The following is a 16,385-nucleotide window of genomic DNA, read 5'->3' as shown; positions in this document are numbered from 1 at the left end:
TCATGTGGAGTTGAGTAACGATTACTTTTAACTACCTAGTATTTGAAAGTATCCCGAATTCTTATAATTACGAAATCAGCGTTAGTAAATCTTTGATGTAAGAATGTCGAGGGTTAGTCTTTACTAAAGCTCAGCCAATACATGGAGTACTGAAATATAAATATAAAACAATACTATGTGATTTACAGCGATTTATGGAACACAACATATACAATTTTAATGTCAAATATTTCCTACGTTTTTTGAAAGAGGTTGTAAATTAGTTTATGTTACTCTGTGATTCCATTAAGGTCGAGTATAAACAATATTAGAAACCTAATAAGATATTACATTTTGTAAATACGGGCCTGAGCAGAACAGAACCTGTAAATTATAGCCGCTACCGAGGCTTCTTCACTCATTTTCATTCCTAATCTTCTATTTATAGTTCTCGCTGAGTTTTAAGTTGAACTGATAATGATAGCTGATATGGTATTCGATTGTTTAATCACGATTGTCTAAGCGTAGAGTGTACGGGACGCTAATATGGTATTCGATTGTTTAATCATAATTGTCTAAGCGTAGATGTACGGGACGCTGATATGGTATTCGATTGTTTAATCACGATTGTCTAAGCGTAGAATGTACGGGACGCTGATATGGTATTCGATTGTTTAATCATAATTGTCTAAGCGTAGATCTACGGGACGCTGATATGGTATTCGATTGTTTAATCACGATTGTCTAAGCGTAGAGTGTACGGGACGCTGATATGGTATTCGATTGTTTAATCATGATTGTCTAAGCTTAGATTATACGGGACACTGATATGGTATTCGATTGTTTAATCATAATTGTCTAAGCGTACAGTATACGGGACGTGCCGGTTGGTTGTTGACAGGAAGCCGGCAATGTTGAAGAGTAAACTGTGTTGGAGGAGGGGCAGATTGCAGGAGGACGGCGAGGTCGAGGTCGCAGTCGAGGTCAGCTAGTCCGGGAGTCTCTCAGTAGAGCTCGGCGACTAGCGCAGATTGTAGCTGGCTGCTCCCGCCATGTAAGATAGTGTGATGTGTGGTGTTGTGTGCTAGTGTTGGCTACAGTTTTTGTGTTGGATAACAATCTTCAATTTGCAAACGGTATGTCACTTCTTTTAGTGATTTAGCTTTAATTTAGTTCATGCATTGCTGGTTTTCTTCCGGAGGCTATTGTTTAAAGTGAACACTTATGGTTTTTAGGTTATTTTTATATTAACTTAATGTTGGTGCATTAACTCTTGACCATTTTCCTCCAAGCTTTTACATAGAAGACTGTCCAGTCTGCTAATAAATCACCAACGGCTCTAAACGTTGTTAAATTGTACGCGGAAAGCTACATAATTACACAATGTGAATGTTCATTGGTTACGGTGTTCACGATTGTGTATTCATAATGTTGAACATCCTCTTGCTGCATGCACTATCAGACTATTCACAATTACTTCGTGATTTTTTTTGTGCGTTGACAGTATTATAAATACTCAAATATTACAATATAATTTAAACGTCCACATTGTACATAACGTTCATATTTTGTCAATCGGTAGTCATTTATGTGAGATTTATTTAAACATTAATACAAATGAACACCTTATTTAACTTAACTTATTTAACTGTTGTAAACACCGAGGGTGACGCGGTGTTTACAACAGGAGACGTGATGTCCGTCCCAGTTGTCGACACACACTTAAACAGTAACGTACCTCAAATAGAAATGGAAAACGCTAATGTAATAGTTATAATAAGGCGTTAGCCTATGTTTTAGGAAGTTGGACAGTAAAGTGTACTGGAAGAACATAGGTTGAATAATTTTAATACTGAAAGTATATAGTTATTATGTAAATTGTTCGATTCAAAACACTGGCCTTGATGTTACATTTACATAACTTAATTTTTTTGATTTACAAAGAAATCAACTTAATTTTATGTAGTGTTGGATTGTTGATCAGTGATGTAAGAAAAGTTTTAATTTCTGTTCCATTGGTTAGATTTTACCGAAGTCTATCATTCATAAGGCTGGAACAAATTCCATTTCTGTCTATCTGTCTATCTGTCTGTTTGTCTGTTTGCACGATATTTCGAGAATCGATTGATCTGTATATTTAAAATTGTGCATGAAGCTTCATTTGTATTCTTACTCTTATCAATTATGGCAATGAGAAAATACCAGCATAAATAAATACACAAACTCAGTATACCCATAAGAGATTCAAACATGTAACCTATTAACCCGTGTAGCCTAACTATTTAAACACATACAGGATCATCTTATAGTGACTTTGGGTGTACTTGTGTGTAGACTTTTATTATTTAAACACTGATATGAAACCATATTTAGTAAAAACATCTGAATGTATCATGTCAGATACATTTATGATCATATCCTTTTACTTTGCATGAAACGATTTCAGCAAGAATGAGTTCTATGATTCTATGTTAACTTCCTTTTTTGTATTATTGTATGTCTGTATACCTGTCCACAGGACTTCTTGAGAATAACGTGAGCTATACTTTTTATATTATATGCAATCTTAGCGGAGCCTGTTACGACACGTACGGGATAATTCTACCTTGTTTATTTTAATGACATAACCCAATTCATAAGAGTTTTATAGCATATGGTCTATATTGAAACTGAACAATATTTTATGTACTCTCTAATTTTTCGTAAAACACATAAAAATAACAGGACTTTTTTATGTTATATTATTTTCGTTAAGAATGTGGAGTCAACTCTACAGGTTTTATGCCGGAAGCATATGAAAAAAGAAACAAAAGACATGTTAACGCTTAAGTGGAAACTAAACAAATCTTTAGACATACTGATGCTTTATCTGGGTTCTTGAAATGGATGGTGTATCTAAGTGTTTGAAATCCATCCTTCCAAAAATAATGTTATTACTAGTGTTAGGTTTAATATTTATACAGTAAAGTAATTTCAATACTTATCTTAAAAAACAAGACTTTAATTTGAAATAAAGTTAGTAATCCTGCAAATTTGAAAATTTGATGTATAAAACGTTAATTTTAGGTTGAATTTATTTTATGCAATAATTTCTGGGAATTGCCTACTATATTGTTGAAGATAATTGTAATCTATATTGTTTTACACTAATGTTATAGTTTACAATTGTAAATAATTGTCATTATTTCATCAATAGGCTTAGTTGTTTCGAACTCTTTTATAGTCTCAATTTTTTATGGTATTGACGATAGTTGTGAAAAAAGTGTCCCTAAAATAAGAAGTTATAAAATATATTAATCACTTTCCTCAATTTTATTTATTAGTTTTACTGGAAATATAAAAATAATCATTGAAACTAAAGTTTACGACAAATTAAGAAACATGATACAAAATGGCAGATCAGAAAAAATAACAATGCCACACATATTAAACCCCTCCCCCCTACGAATCATTACAGATTTTAATAAAAACTGTAATGATCGTTTTATTCCAACCACCCAAATTCCTTGATAAACGCCAATGACTTGTGACAGGACTAAGGTAAGCGGGTTATCAATTCGGATTCTTTGTTGATGTGTGTGGGACGTCATGTTGATGGAGTGTGTGCGAGTGTCATGTTGTCACAGAATGAAAACATTAATGACTACTAGTATTCATATGGTGTATGAATGGATTGATTTTATTTTATGTTTTAATGTAATGTGTGTAATAAGGTAATAATTCATTTATTATATACATGAAAAGAAAAAGAACATAATAGCTCCCACGGCAAACAACGAAACTTTTATTTTATTTCTTCCCTTGTAGTTTCCGCAACTATTTAAGTACTCAAAATAAATACATTATTGCTAAGAGCGACACAACTCAAACTTTGTCTCGGCGAAGTACAAATGAGGGAAAACGGTCTCTAATTACTCCAACAATGTCTTAAGATGAAACGCAAGCAAAGTGTTTAGTTTCCGCTCCGTTTATTGTAGCTCCTTAGTGTTTTACAGCGCAAAGCTATTTTATAAGATATTAGTCGCCGTAGCTGTTCTCCTTGTTAATAACGAGTTGCCGACGTCACTTTGATCCGTGAACAAACTTACTTCAGACGAGAATTGCGGAAAGTCTACCACGAATACAATCTGAGTTGTTTATACTGTATCCGGCGACGCGCCAAACCGGTTCTGTAATATTCTCTCGTTATCTTTACAAAGCAACTGTCCCTTACTATGGACAAAGAGATAGAGTGGAAAGATTAGATATTGCAGTGGTGTAAAGATAACAGAAGAATGCGTTCTATACAGTAGTACACTATTCATAATATTAGTGAATGAATTAGCACACAAGGCAGCAGATATAACGATTATCTTACGGACGTTTATGTATCACAACAATAAACAAGACTCATTATGTTTTTAGAATAATACTGCTGCCTAGTGCTCGTAATTTTATTCCATGTTAAATAAATTATTACAGTTGTTATCAGGCTGCCATTATCTAATAACAAGGTACATCTTATCTTCTTGATACTGCACACACAGTTTTGACATGGACACAATATAAAAAGGCTACTTGTGGCTTATGAATACTGAAATACGAAACCTGTTGTAATTAACTTTATTTTGAGTGAGTTTGTAAATCAAAGTTATACATATTGGTGCTCCTGCGTAATCTGATTCCTCTGAAACTTTGAAATGGCACGCGACTACAGCTTGAACGTTAATACAGAAACGTTATTGAAGCAACCATGAACACAGGTTGTATTTGGTGAGAAATATTTTTCCTATCTAGAGGCCTCATTTCCATCCAACTACTACTTTTAGTTTAAACTGTTCAGGTGTATTACTGAGGCATGTTTCGCCATGATAACAAACAAAGCGCAAGGCCAGTCGTTGAAAGTGGCAGGAGTGTACGAGTATGACTGTTTCAGCCATTTGTATGAGGAATATTCACTTGCAAGCTCTTTTGACATTAGTGACGTTTGAGTAACGAGAGCCGAACACAAACATTGCTTATCAGGAGAATTTGTTTATGAAGGTCGGGTTTTCACTATTCACTATCGGGAAGTCACATGTTCCTGGTGGTGTAAGTAAAATATTATTTTATCTCTTCAAACTATAAAAAGTTATCATTACGAAGGTAATTTGTGCGCTATTTATATGTAACGAGGCACGTGTACTTTCAGTTAGTCCTTGTAAACTTTAGATATCATAAAATGTTCTAAGAGTTATGATCACATAAAAAATATATGTTTACATATAATTTACAGTTTTAATATACATGTCTTGTAGTAGTAAAATTTAAGCTTCTTGTACTAGGTACTTTAACACATTAAAATAACAATTTTTTACTCGTAATTCCATTTTTTAATATTGATTGATAGTGCTTAAAGCCGGTAGTATAGTTGTAATTAAAAACACCACAGAGAAATAAAAATATATAAAATATATTTCTTTCACTATGAAAGAGAAATCTTCCTTATTTTTACAAACCAAGGGGGAATCTGAATAGGAGGGAAACAGAGCTAGCAGAACATGAATAGAAGGAACAAATTCCAGAAATTCACGGTACGGTAAACCTATATACATAAATTTAGCATTAGAATGAGTTTTAAATAGGTATAAGTATGTGTAAGATGAGGGAGTCGAACTGGTTTGTTTCGTACAGGAAGATCACATGGTATTGTCTAACCGGATGTGATAGCGAGACTCGTGGAGGAGGCTAGTAGGTAAAAGCGAAGCGGTGTTGGCTTACAAAGCGGGAATGCATGTGCCCCACTATGCAGCCTCTCGAAAGACATAGATTTTACCAGCTATGTCAGTTTTCACATTTTTTTACTCTTTAAGTTCTTCTCGTCCAAAAATACGTTTTAATACAAGTTATTAACACTTTAAAGGTATCGATACTGGCCAATAACGTAACTGATCACAAATGTAATTACATGCAGATCCTATTTGAGGTGAATTCTCATAAACATAGATTAATATCGGCTATCCAATTTTGATTGAATATATGGAACACATTATGATCTTTCAAATACATCACAGTTTCTTTTTATCGACAAAAGCTGTTTTTTTTTTAGTTGTATTGAGACCAACGCCCAAAAACCACACGTAGAGTATTAAATTCCTTTAAGTTAAAAATGACTATCAATCTACTCAATCACTATTCTGATAATTCGCTTAAAAACTAAAAATGCGTTTACTGCCCTTAACGCTAATAGTAAGATTCTCAAATCAAAGGCACTTCGGAAAAGTCAAATATTTATAAAAAAAATAACGAAAATTATCTTTATCGTCACATTTTGTAAAACGATAACTGGTTCAAGATTATTCAGACTATTAGGTTTTTAGTAGGTAGAGTTAAAAAAATATTGGCTTATCAGTTTTAATCTGTAAAATGTCCTCACTTGGTCCAAAGAAGATACTCGAAATGTTTTCTAGGGGATGTTATTCATCCATACATAAGTGTTACAACAAAGACAACTTAAATATAAAATACTTACTAAATGGCAACTCAACTAAAAAGATGTGTTATATAGAATGTTCCTTATACATTACTTAGTTAGATTTGTTTGTTAATTGGCTGTGGAAGCCATTAACAAATATATCATGTCAATTTGTATAAACAGAAAATTGTAATTTGGACCATTCATAGACCATTAAAGCTATTTTAAAGATTCAATAAACCCTCTGAATACTAGCGGCATCGTCTGGTGTGATTGGGAAGAGTGCTAGTAAGTTACATATACAACCAGTACAAAGTCCTCTAAGGTTTTTAGATGTACTATTAAGAGTACATTTACAACGTCTATATTATTTTATTCTGAAGAAAGTACCGTTGGTAAAAATGTGAACTAATATTATGTGCTAAGGCAAATTTTCGATACTTTAAAATTTTTATGGAAAAGTGTTTCAAAATAGTTTTTTCACTCTTTTACGGAAAACCATTTCACAAATACTGAAAAATGAATCTTCTTATATTAATTTAAAGCGTACTAAAGTTTAATGTAATTTTAAATGTCCGGATTAAAAATAAATCTTGGTATCAAAATATATTTCATATTGCAGGAAATGTTTAAATATGAACATATAACAAGTTCTATATAAGTTAATGGGCTTGCTTAGACAATGTATTTGATGAAACAAAAGATTTAAAGACATGCACAATTTTCAGACATCACCGACCTAAGAAATGTTTATTGTACGACACACATTGTTTTCGGAAGAAACGTAATTTATGGAAAATTTGCAGTTTATATTTTATTGGAGAAGGTGGAATTATCAGAAAAAAATAAAAAATCGTGGAAAATAGGTGTCCACTTGTCTTGCTAAATAATGATCTAGCTAATAATTAAAATATACCAAAACTTCTATTCGAGTTACCTTTACTCTCCCGTGAATACATAAGTGACACAGTGACAACATTACTTTATCTGTGAGCGATGATGTGATAGAAGCGCGTTTGAAATGTATTGGTACGAGAAAGGAAGAGAGAGGTAGAGAGATAGATGATTGCATCAATTGTCCACTCAGGACACGCTTCCTCTGTAAATGTCGCAAGAGGAAGCCGTGGCCACTAACTCTGTTGTAACTCCTTTGCCACTGTGAAACTCCTTTATCAACTTGTGGAGCAAGTTTTAGAATCTATTAAATTCTAGTTATCTCACTATTAGAATAAACATAGATTAATCAAAGCTTTAAAATATCTCGTTTTGGTGAATTTGCTGCAGCAATTTAATTAATTACCGCAGATAAAACTTTATTTAGAAGATAAAAATAATCATATGAAACGTCTCTGCACGTAGTGGAAATGTGGTAAGTGTGTGAAATAGGGTTTGGGGGATTGTTTGCAGCTTCAAGTTTTTTGAAAACCAACAAAAACTGATGAAGTAAAAATAACGCATAATCCGATGTTGGGAATGAAATAAAATAGCTAACGCTTCAAATACTCCATATTACTGACTTGGTACGATATATCGAATGGTAAGCTATGGCCTAGGTTCATTAAAGTAACCGCGTTGACTTTCATTAGTCAGATGTGGTCCTACCGCAACGCGACAACTGGATGGATTTATCTGTGGCAGAGGTCGACCATATGTTCAGCTTTAAATTATCTACAACATGGTAGATTTTAATAACCTGCAGAGATACTGGCTAGAGGGATTACACACTGAATAATATATCTGTATCTATAGCAATATTTCACTAAAAAGTCATTAAGTCTTTACAAATTTACAGTATACGTATTTACTTCACATTAGTTTTCATATAAAATAAGGAAATTATCTATTCTTTAAAGCGAGAGACATTGTATTTTGTATATAATAGTAGAGAGTTTTTAAGTCTAGGATGCAGCAATACATGATTGGAAAATGAAATTATTTACTCTTATACATTAAATTTAGATATAGTATACAATATTTTGAATCATGGATTATAAATTGTGAAAATTCATAACCAAAGTAATAGAGGCTGATTTTGGGGGACAAATTATACTTATTTAAATACAAAAAGATTTATAAAAATAATAAATACAAACAGTCAAGTAAATGGTTATTAATTATTGTCAGCTTGTATAACACATATAAAATGTCCACATTTAAATTACATTAAATTTTAGTTTATCAAGTTATGACGGTTACCTATACACATGCAGCATATGTCATACGGACGGTTATAATCACAAAACCATGTCCTTTTTATAGAATTTACCAAAAAGGATAAACTGAAATGAGAATATACCACAATTTGGGGAATAAAATAAAAGGCAATTATTTAGAATAAAGGCATGGATTAAAAACGAATTGTACTCACATTCAAACGAGTCTGTGTGCTGACAGGTTTTATTTTCTAACAATGACCTAACGGCGTATGTAGACTTTCACTGCCTGTAGTGTAAATAAACTCTTAACAGAATATGACTTATACGATAATCCAGTCAATAAAGGTAGCATTTCGAAGTCTACAGCCTCTGGGACAGCTTGCGAATCGTCCAACTTGTGAGAGCTACTCTCTCTCTCTCTTCCTCCCCCCTCTCACACCCTCCCCCCTTCCAGCACTCTCTTTCTCTCCTCTCTCTCTCTCTCTCTATACCCGTGACGAAAAAGGCCAGAAATATGTACATCTGGTTCTATCTGACCTTTACGAGCATTAGCCCTCAAGCAAACGGTCTATGGCTATTACCCATTACTTGGCTCTCAAATATCTGGGAGCTCCAAACTACAGATAGAAGTTCTTGGCCTCGTATTCTGGAAACTTCTAATCTCGTCCTGAAATAACTTTTTTGAGACCTTTGGAATCTTTGTAAAAATACTTGGTATGTGGTAAGTTCACTCCCATTGGAAGCATCCAACCTCTTGAAGTTCCTGACCTACAATGTTTACAAATTCTACAAGTAATTGGCATGAGAAAACTTCAAAATTTGAGCATTTTAGGCCCTCAGACTGAAATATTTCCAAGCCATTTGATTTTCTAACTATTTGTCTGCTTGAAACTATAAATATTTTTGAGACATCCAAACTATGAACGGTGATGAAAATTATATATTCCTAGTATGTTCTTCTTCTAGGATAAGAAATTACTCTTGTCTCCTTGTCTCCAAATACCTTTAATAATTTCTTGTAGTAAAATTATTTTCATAGAATATGTATGTCCATCCATAAAAAACTGGGTCATTTTATCATGCAAGTACACATATGTTTCATGATCTCCGCCTAATTAACTCAAAGACAATAATAACTACTCTGGAGCAAAATAATACAGTATTCGTGCTATTTGGCTATGGCAGTTATCGTTATCATTTACCAATTTTACGTTATCGTTGACTTGTAAACCGTGGGTGCCAACTTTTGTAATGATGCCTTGGGAATAATGTGCGTTATCGTAATGATACAGAGATAACGATTTTACATAAACACAGTGCAAAACAGATAAGATAAGAAATACAATTTAGCTTATCACTACTTAGATAAGAGCTTGCAGCTAATAATGCTGTGCATTGCTTTATCTTATATTTGAAAGAAAATCTATGTTTAAAAATGATTGATATCAGCCTCTCTGCGTGGCAGTTTCTCTTACAAAAGGTGTTTCTGATATTGACAACATATTGATATTACAAGATTGAATGTCAAAGGCACTGATATTGGCAGACGTCTTATAAAATGGAATTATAAAGAACAGAAATATTCAAAGAAACCTTTACTGACGATTGGATTTTCAGCAGTTTGTTAAAATGGTACTGATCCATATTGATCGTACATTATAATGCAAGGTGAAATTGAAATTTATATTTGAAAATTCGAGATTTGAATTCCAATATGGTCGTGGACAATGGGGTTATACAATACTAGTCAACGTGTTCTATTATTCACCAGGAAGTATGAGCAATACTAGCAGTACATTAGAGCTATCAATATAGTTACAAATTACAACTTCTGTTGACTTTGTATATTAATTCATTGTTTACGTTTATTGTCATACCACCATGGATAAATAATGAATGGACGGATTGTTTCCTGGTTATGGTTTGTCTATTCTCACTGGTAAATCTGCTATATACGTAGTATGGTGTTCTATATGGGATATTACATGGTAAACAACTTCTGTAACGTTAATAAATTCATAGCAATAATGCGGTGTCACACATGGAACGAACTCAATCATAATGTTACGTAATTAAAAAAAATTTTTAAAATTTTTCAGTTAGGTTTATTAATTTTTATAATTGTGTCCATTTATTGCAATAAACAGAGGGAACATTTTGTTAAATATGGTTATCTCTTAAAAGATAATCATCAGTCTATTTATGATGAGAATCATACAAAACAAAAATACTGTGTTTGTTACAATAAAGTCTAAACTATATGTTAATCATTTAACTACCTGCTGACCGACTTATAACAAACCCGCGTTTTACAAAGCTATGCTTTCTATATCTCATACAGGGTTCCGATTAACAAACATGTTTTAAGTCTAAAAATGACTTAAAATCACGTTTTATATGTTAAATCAGAATAAATTGTAGTGTGTTCTATACTGAACATTATGGTGTCAGCTATACTGGAAAATGTCGAGAATTTACCGAAATTTAAACTCCTTAAAAATATAAGGGAAGGTCTCCGATCATTTTAAAGTTAGTTGTTAGTTTTAAGGTTTACAAGATATCGTAATGTTGGGACACTTAAAAAGTGCATGTCATTTTGATATAAATAGAGTTTTACGTTAATGGTACTTGCCTTCAATTATTTTATAAACATAAGCAAAGCAGTTAAACCGTTAATAATATTATTCTCGTTTTTTTGCATATATTGTATTATGTCGTTGACCCTCATACTTCTCGTTGTATGTGTGTGATATTTCTTGATAAGAAGATCGTATTAGGTCTCGAAAACTAACTTAGATTACGAAGTTTCTACCTTTGATCTATAATATTTTTGCTGCTATAATTAAATTAAACTGTTTACTCCGAATAAGAAAATATGCATGCGTTAAAAAAAAATCAATCTGCTTTAATCATCTGTCTTCTGCTTCCAGTACAAGAGAAAATTCTTGAAATTGAGTTCATTAAACACTTTAATATAATCGGTTATAATAAGTATTGCGCGTTAAAAAACTTGTTATTTTTTTGCTGTAGTCTAACAAAGAATGACACGTTGAGGCATGTTTGTGTCAATACCTCGTTTTTTTCCTAAAATCACACTAAACGAGTCATACACAATCTCATGGAACCCAACCAGTGTCGGGTTTCACAGATTTGCTCATTAAGGTGGGTTTTATAACACAGTTGAAATATTATTTCTAATGCGATAAACGGTTTAAATTCTTCTGAAATTTGTGAAATATACTGTTGTAAAAATTAAATAATAATTCAGTTTTGAAACCTTAGTGAACAACTTATGTTAGAACTGAATATTTTTTTTAAATGTAAACAAAATGTTAGCCTCTTTGAACTTCATCTGAAAGCGTCAACAGCTGTTAAGTGTCAGTTTTCTTTGGATTACGTGTCGAATTTTAAATATTCTTGGAACCTTTTCTTGCTTTTTCCTCCTCATAAACCTTCCTCGGGCTTCAGCAATTGATTATTTAAAAAACGAATTACTTAAATTCGTTCAGCTATTCCCGAGATTAACGCTTAGCAACACATTTATTGATTGACTTTTTTGTGTAAGATGAATACTGAGGAACTTTGAGGTATATATCGTAGTTTCATAGAATCCCCCAAAAGAAAATAAGTTTCTTGACCATGCACGACGGTAGAGTTTCACTGCACAACTATTATCGCTATCCCCACTGAACCTTGACACGGCAGCTTGTCTACCAGCGCTGTAATCAGTGGAGCGATAACAGCTGAACAAATACGTTACAACTGTTTGTTGTCGGTACACAACTTACACTCGAATTGACTATCGTATCGTTTGTTGTATACTAGAGAATTCTAATGAGGGAGAATGTGCTATCGGATGTTCTCGAAATATCACTCAAACCCTGAGGGGTGAAAGATAGACCGATACTAGCCTTTAGAATAGAGTTTTGAACAAGAAAAAGTGGGGATATTCAAAAATTCCATCTACTGCTGTTTAATCGATGCCATTTAGAGACTGGAAATTTAAAGAATCTGTCAAGGTCAATGGGATATACCTTTCAGCAAATTATAGGTTTTGCATACACACCATGGGGGTGGAGTGAAGAAAGGGTTCACGAAACCTAGGTATTTTAAAATCCCATAAAAATTTGACGCACAATTTGTTAGGTAAAGATAATTTTTTATAAAAGGTATGAAAAAGCAAAATTTAACTTTAACATATTAAAAATACTATTTAATAATTAGTGGAAAAGGTAGGCATGGATGAAAATGTTTACGACTGCATTAATCTCCAACATAAATATGCAGCATCTGGGTAAAAAACTGGCCATTTCCAAAAGTCTTTAATTTATTTAAGGTTTTTATTAGAAATTTATTTTCATAAGCTCCATTTTATTATTGTCTCATACATTTTTTTAATTGTTTATACATAAAAATTACTTTTTAGTCGTTCTTAATCAACTATTTTCCCTCCGATTTCAAAGCTCCGTTTCAACACATATAAACATAGTCTTCCATTTGCCAGCAATAAAAACTTTCCTCTTAGAGTTCAGGTTCCTCACTTCTTTTGTTAGAAGCAGAAAGTACTGAATTCTCGTAAAGTATTAAATAATATTCATATTATTTTACATACACATTATGCTTTCTCACAGTCTTTCTAATATTTGGAAAAAGTTTAGTCTATAATACATTAACCATACCAATGCATGTCACTTGCCTCAGAAAATCTTTGTTTGCCAATTAAATCAGGGATGTCCAATTAAAATAAATGTCACTATGGACCAACGCTTCTAACCCACGGGTGACAGATTGTAACATATGTGGTTAGAAAATAGCTTCAATCACGTCGGTGTTTATGCGTTATTTCATCGAAAAAATTATTTCTTTACGATTACGCTCACAACTGTGTACTTTACTGTATGTGCCAAGAATGCCAAGTCATTAATATTTATAAATTAAAACATCTTTTTAGCAATGCAGTTAGTTACAATACGTCGTATTGGTGTCTGTAAAATATAGGTTGAGTGACAAAAGTCAACATTTGACACAGATGGTACGCGAGACGTTAAATTTGTCAAACAGAATGGTACGACACTTTTGCACGGTGTTGTAGCGTGTTGTAATCTAAACAACAACAACGTTACGTCAGGTTACATGTGCCTAGTTACTGCGGGGCAAATGTTGTTACTTGCACCGGCACAGAGCTCGATTGTTTCCAGTCCGAGCAAATAAGCGTTACAAAGTGTTACTGGCAAACCGGCCTTTATCTCAACGATTGTACACTGTGTTGTGACATTTATACCGTGACAACAGTTTTCCACACATCTTTGAATATAAAGGTGACATCAAAGTGTACCCTATTTAAGAGGCATTCCGAGATTACTTATATGATTAATTGTGTTCAGGACCGTACTATAATTAATAAATCTAAAACCTTGAGGGTTGTTTAACCAATGTTATTTAATGAGTATGCGTGAGGTAACGTTGATGTCTAAATAAAATGTCAAGGAAACCAACTCATATTACATTAGTTAATATTAAAGCACTTTTGATTAGCTATGAAAGGAATCTTAGATTTGAGTATTAAGATAATATTGTTTCTAAGTATTACTGTAAATAATAATGTAAATAGAAGTCATTTGACAGATTTTGAGATTTATATGTAACCAGTATCTCAAAATCCGTTCAAGATACAAAAATTATTGTTGAACAAGAATGTAAGCAATGTAATATGGTAAATTAAGAAATATTGCAAGCATTACAGAGCAGTTTTTGTTTGTTTATAGGTTCATAAATAATGGAATTATTGTTTTTAAAGTTTGACGGGCCGCAAAAAATAATGAAAAACACATAAATTGTATAGATAATACATAGACACGATTATTAATTTACGATACACATGCATGGTAGGGCAACCGCACACGTACAACCCCTTTAGATATTTTAGCATATTATAGTTTAAAGTAATTAGGTTGAGTTTAGTTTTGTACATTTTTTGAATTTTGATCGTACAATGTGGAAAAATAAAATAAAAAAATATTACTTAGGAATATGTACTAAAGTTCATTTGAAAATGAACCTTGTTTCTTTATCGTGCGTATAAAATTGAAACGATAATGACTGTTCCAAAAATGGTAATCTCAAATGATACAAAGTTTGAAACTAACATTAAATGTTAATATGTTCAGGAATTGTTACCAGCGACCCAACTGTGAGAGACTGCTACGAAACTCATATTTATGTGGAACAACCTTCATACTGTAATGTAAATGTTACAGAACACTGAACATGTGAACTTTGGCAATTTCACACGAGTTACATATCTCTTCTTGGAGGTAAATGCCGGTTTTGTGCGTGGCTGTGTTACGTGAATATAGATAAATAATGTACCTCAATTCTATAAAGTGAGCTCACTATGCATCTGAAATAAGCCATTTCATGATCGAGGCATAACTTTTGCTGTAAAGGTAATAGATTATGTGTATACAGTAATTGCCTATAAAATGAACAGTATTTATAATCATTGCCTTTAAAATGCTTTTCTTTCATATCCGTTCATATTTAAAAATCCTGTATGGTTTCGCAATTGTTTTTCCTATGTCAAGATTATGTTAACCCTTTTTCTCAATATGTAACCAACATTTTAATAAGTCGTTTTTAAATACAAGCTATGAGACATGAGATTTTTTTCAAACTATCATTAATGTAAATACTTGGGCGTTTATTTTTTGTATGGATAAAAAAATTAACATTTTTAATTCAAATGTTTGTAATTATTATGTTTCTCTTATTATTAATTAATTAATAGTAAATTAATTAGGCTGTCCAATTCGAAATCTGGATTAAAACTGAGAGCGTTTTTCCTTCAAAGGCTGGAATTTTCGTTGCAAAAATATAAATTTAAGAAAATATACTTCTCGATTTGTGTCTAACATGTAAAAAGTAATTAATCACATAAGCGAATTTTTCTAATCACAATCATGGTTTTAATTACGTATTATATACAGTTAAATTAAGTAAATTCTCCATTATCCGGTTGTATCCGACGCGTATAATGTGAATAAAATAATTTGATGAATAATCTTCAAAATTCCCGGTAAGAGACTAAAAAAGGCAATAGTTCCTAAAATGGCGATAGCTTAATTTAATTTAGTTAGTATTGCAATAGAAGAACATATGATATTTACAATTTAAACTATTTGTGCATACGACAATGTAAAGTAAGTGCCCGAATAGATGAAAAATTCGTTAGTACTAACATTACTTTACTAAGAATTTTTTAGTCTATTTAGACCAAATGTTAGGTCAACTTCTTTAGATTCTTCATTCCAAATTATTAAATATTTTCATCAGTGAAGGAAATTTCTCCAACAATATGTCGCGAAGATACGTATCTCTTTGGCTTCTGATCTTCCTTTTCCTTCACCTCAATTACCTCCGGAATGATTCAATTACGATGACCCCCGGATGGTTCACCCGAACATTACGCACCGCTGGTTTGTTGCCAAGGTTTCTAAAGCAGCGAACGCTGTAAACATTAATCTACTGTTCAGTTTTGCAGTTTATTCATCTACTAGTACAATTCTTAAATCATTGCTTCTGAGATATTATCAAGCTCAAAAATTTTCCATAAAGAACTGTATAATTAACGTTTCAATAATGGGAAAAATTCAGATAACAAATTATTTCAATGTGTTAATTTATTTGCGCAGTACATTGTTGAATTGTTGCCCTTATTAGAAGAAAAGTTAAAATTGGCATACGTGGTTGGACTGAACTTATAAGTTAGTTATTCGTTGTATAGTTTAAACATTGTTTAAATGTCATTTGATTTGTTG

General features: G+C 32.3%; 1 protein-coding gene across 3 annotated transcripts in view; it reads left to right on the top strand.

The window, feature by feature from the left end:
• The first annotated feature begins 889 nt into the window (after positions 1-889).
• Positions 890-16,385, top strand: part of LOC124353055 — a 42,857-nt gene continuing 27,361 nt past the window's right edge. The window contains exon 1 of one of the 3 annotated variants that reach the window (XR_006921564.1): positions 890-1,115. The gene's annotated coding sequence lies outside the window, so the exon portion shown is untranslated. The remainder of the gene's footprint in view (positions 1,116-16,385) is intronic. The other 2 variants (XM_046802859.1, XM_046802862.1) reach the window with 2 other exon arrangements.

Source organism: Homalodisca vitripennis, chromosome 1 (genome assembly GCF_021130785.1).
Source record: "Homalodisca vitripennis isolate AUS2020 chromosome 1, UT_GWSS_2.1, whole genome shotgun sequence".
In the NCBI taxonomy this organism is placed as follows: Eukaryota; Metazoa; Arthropoda; class Insecta; order Hemiptera; family Cicadellidae; genus Homalodisca; species Homalodisca vitripennis.
The sequence above is the reverse complement of the archived record's forward strand: the minus strand, read 5'-3'. Positions and strand labels throughout refer to the sequence as shown.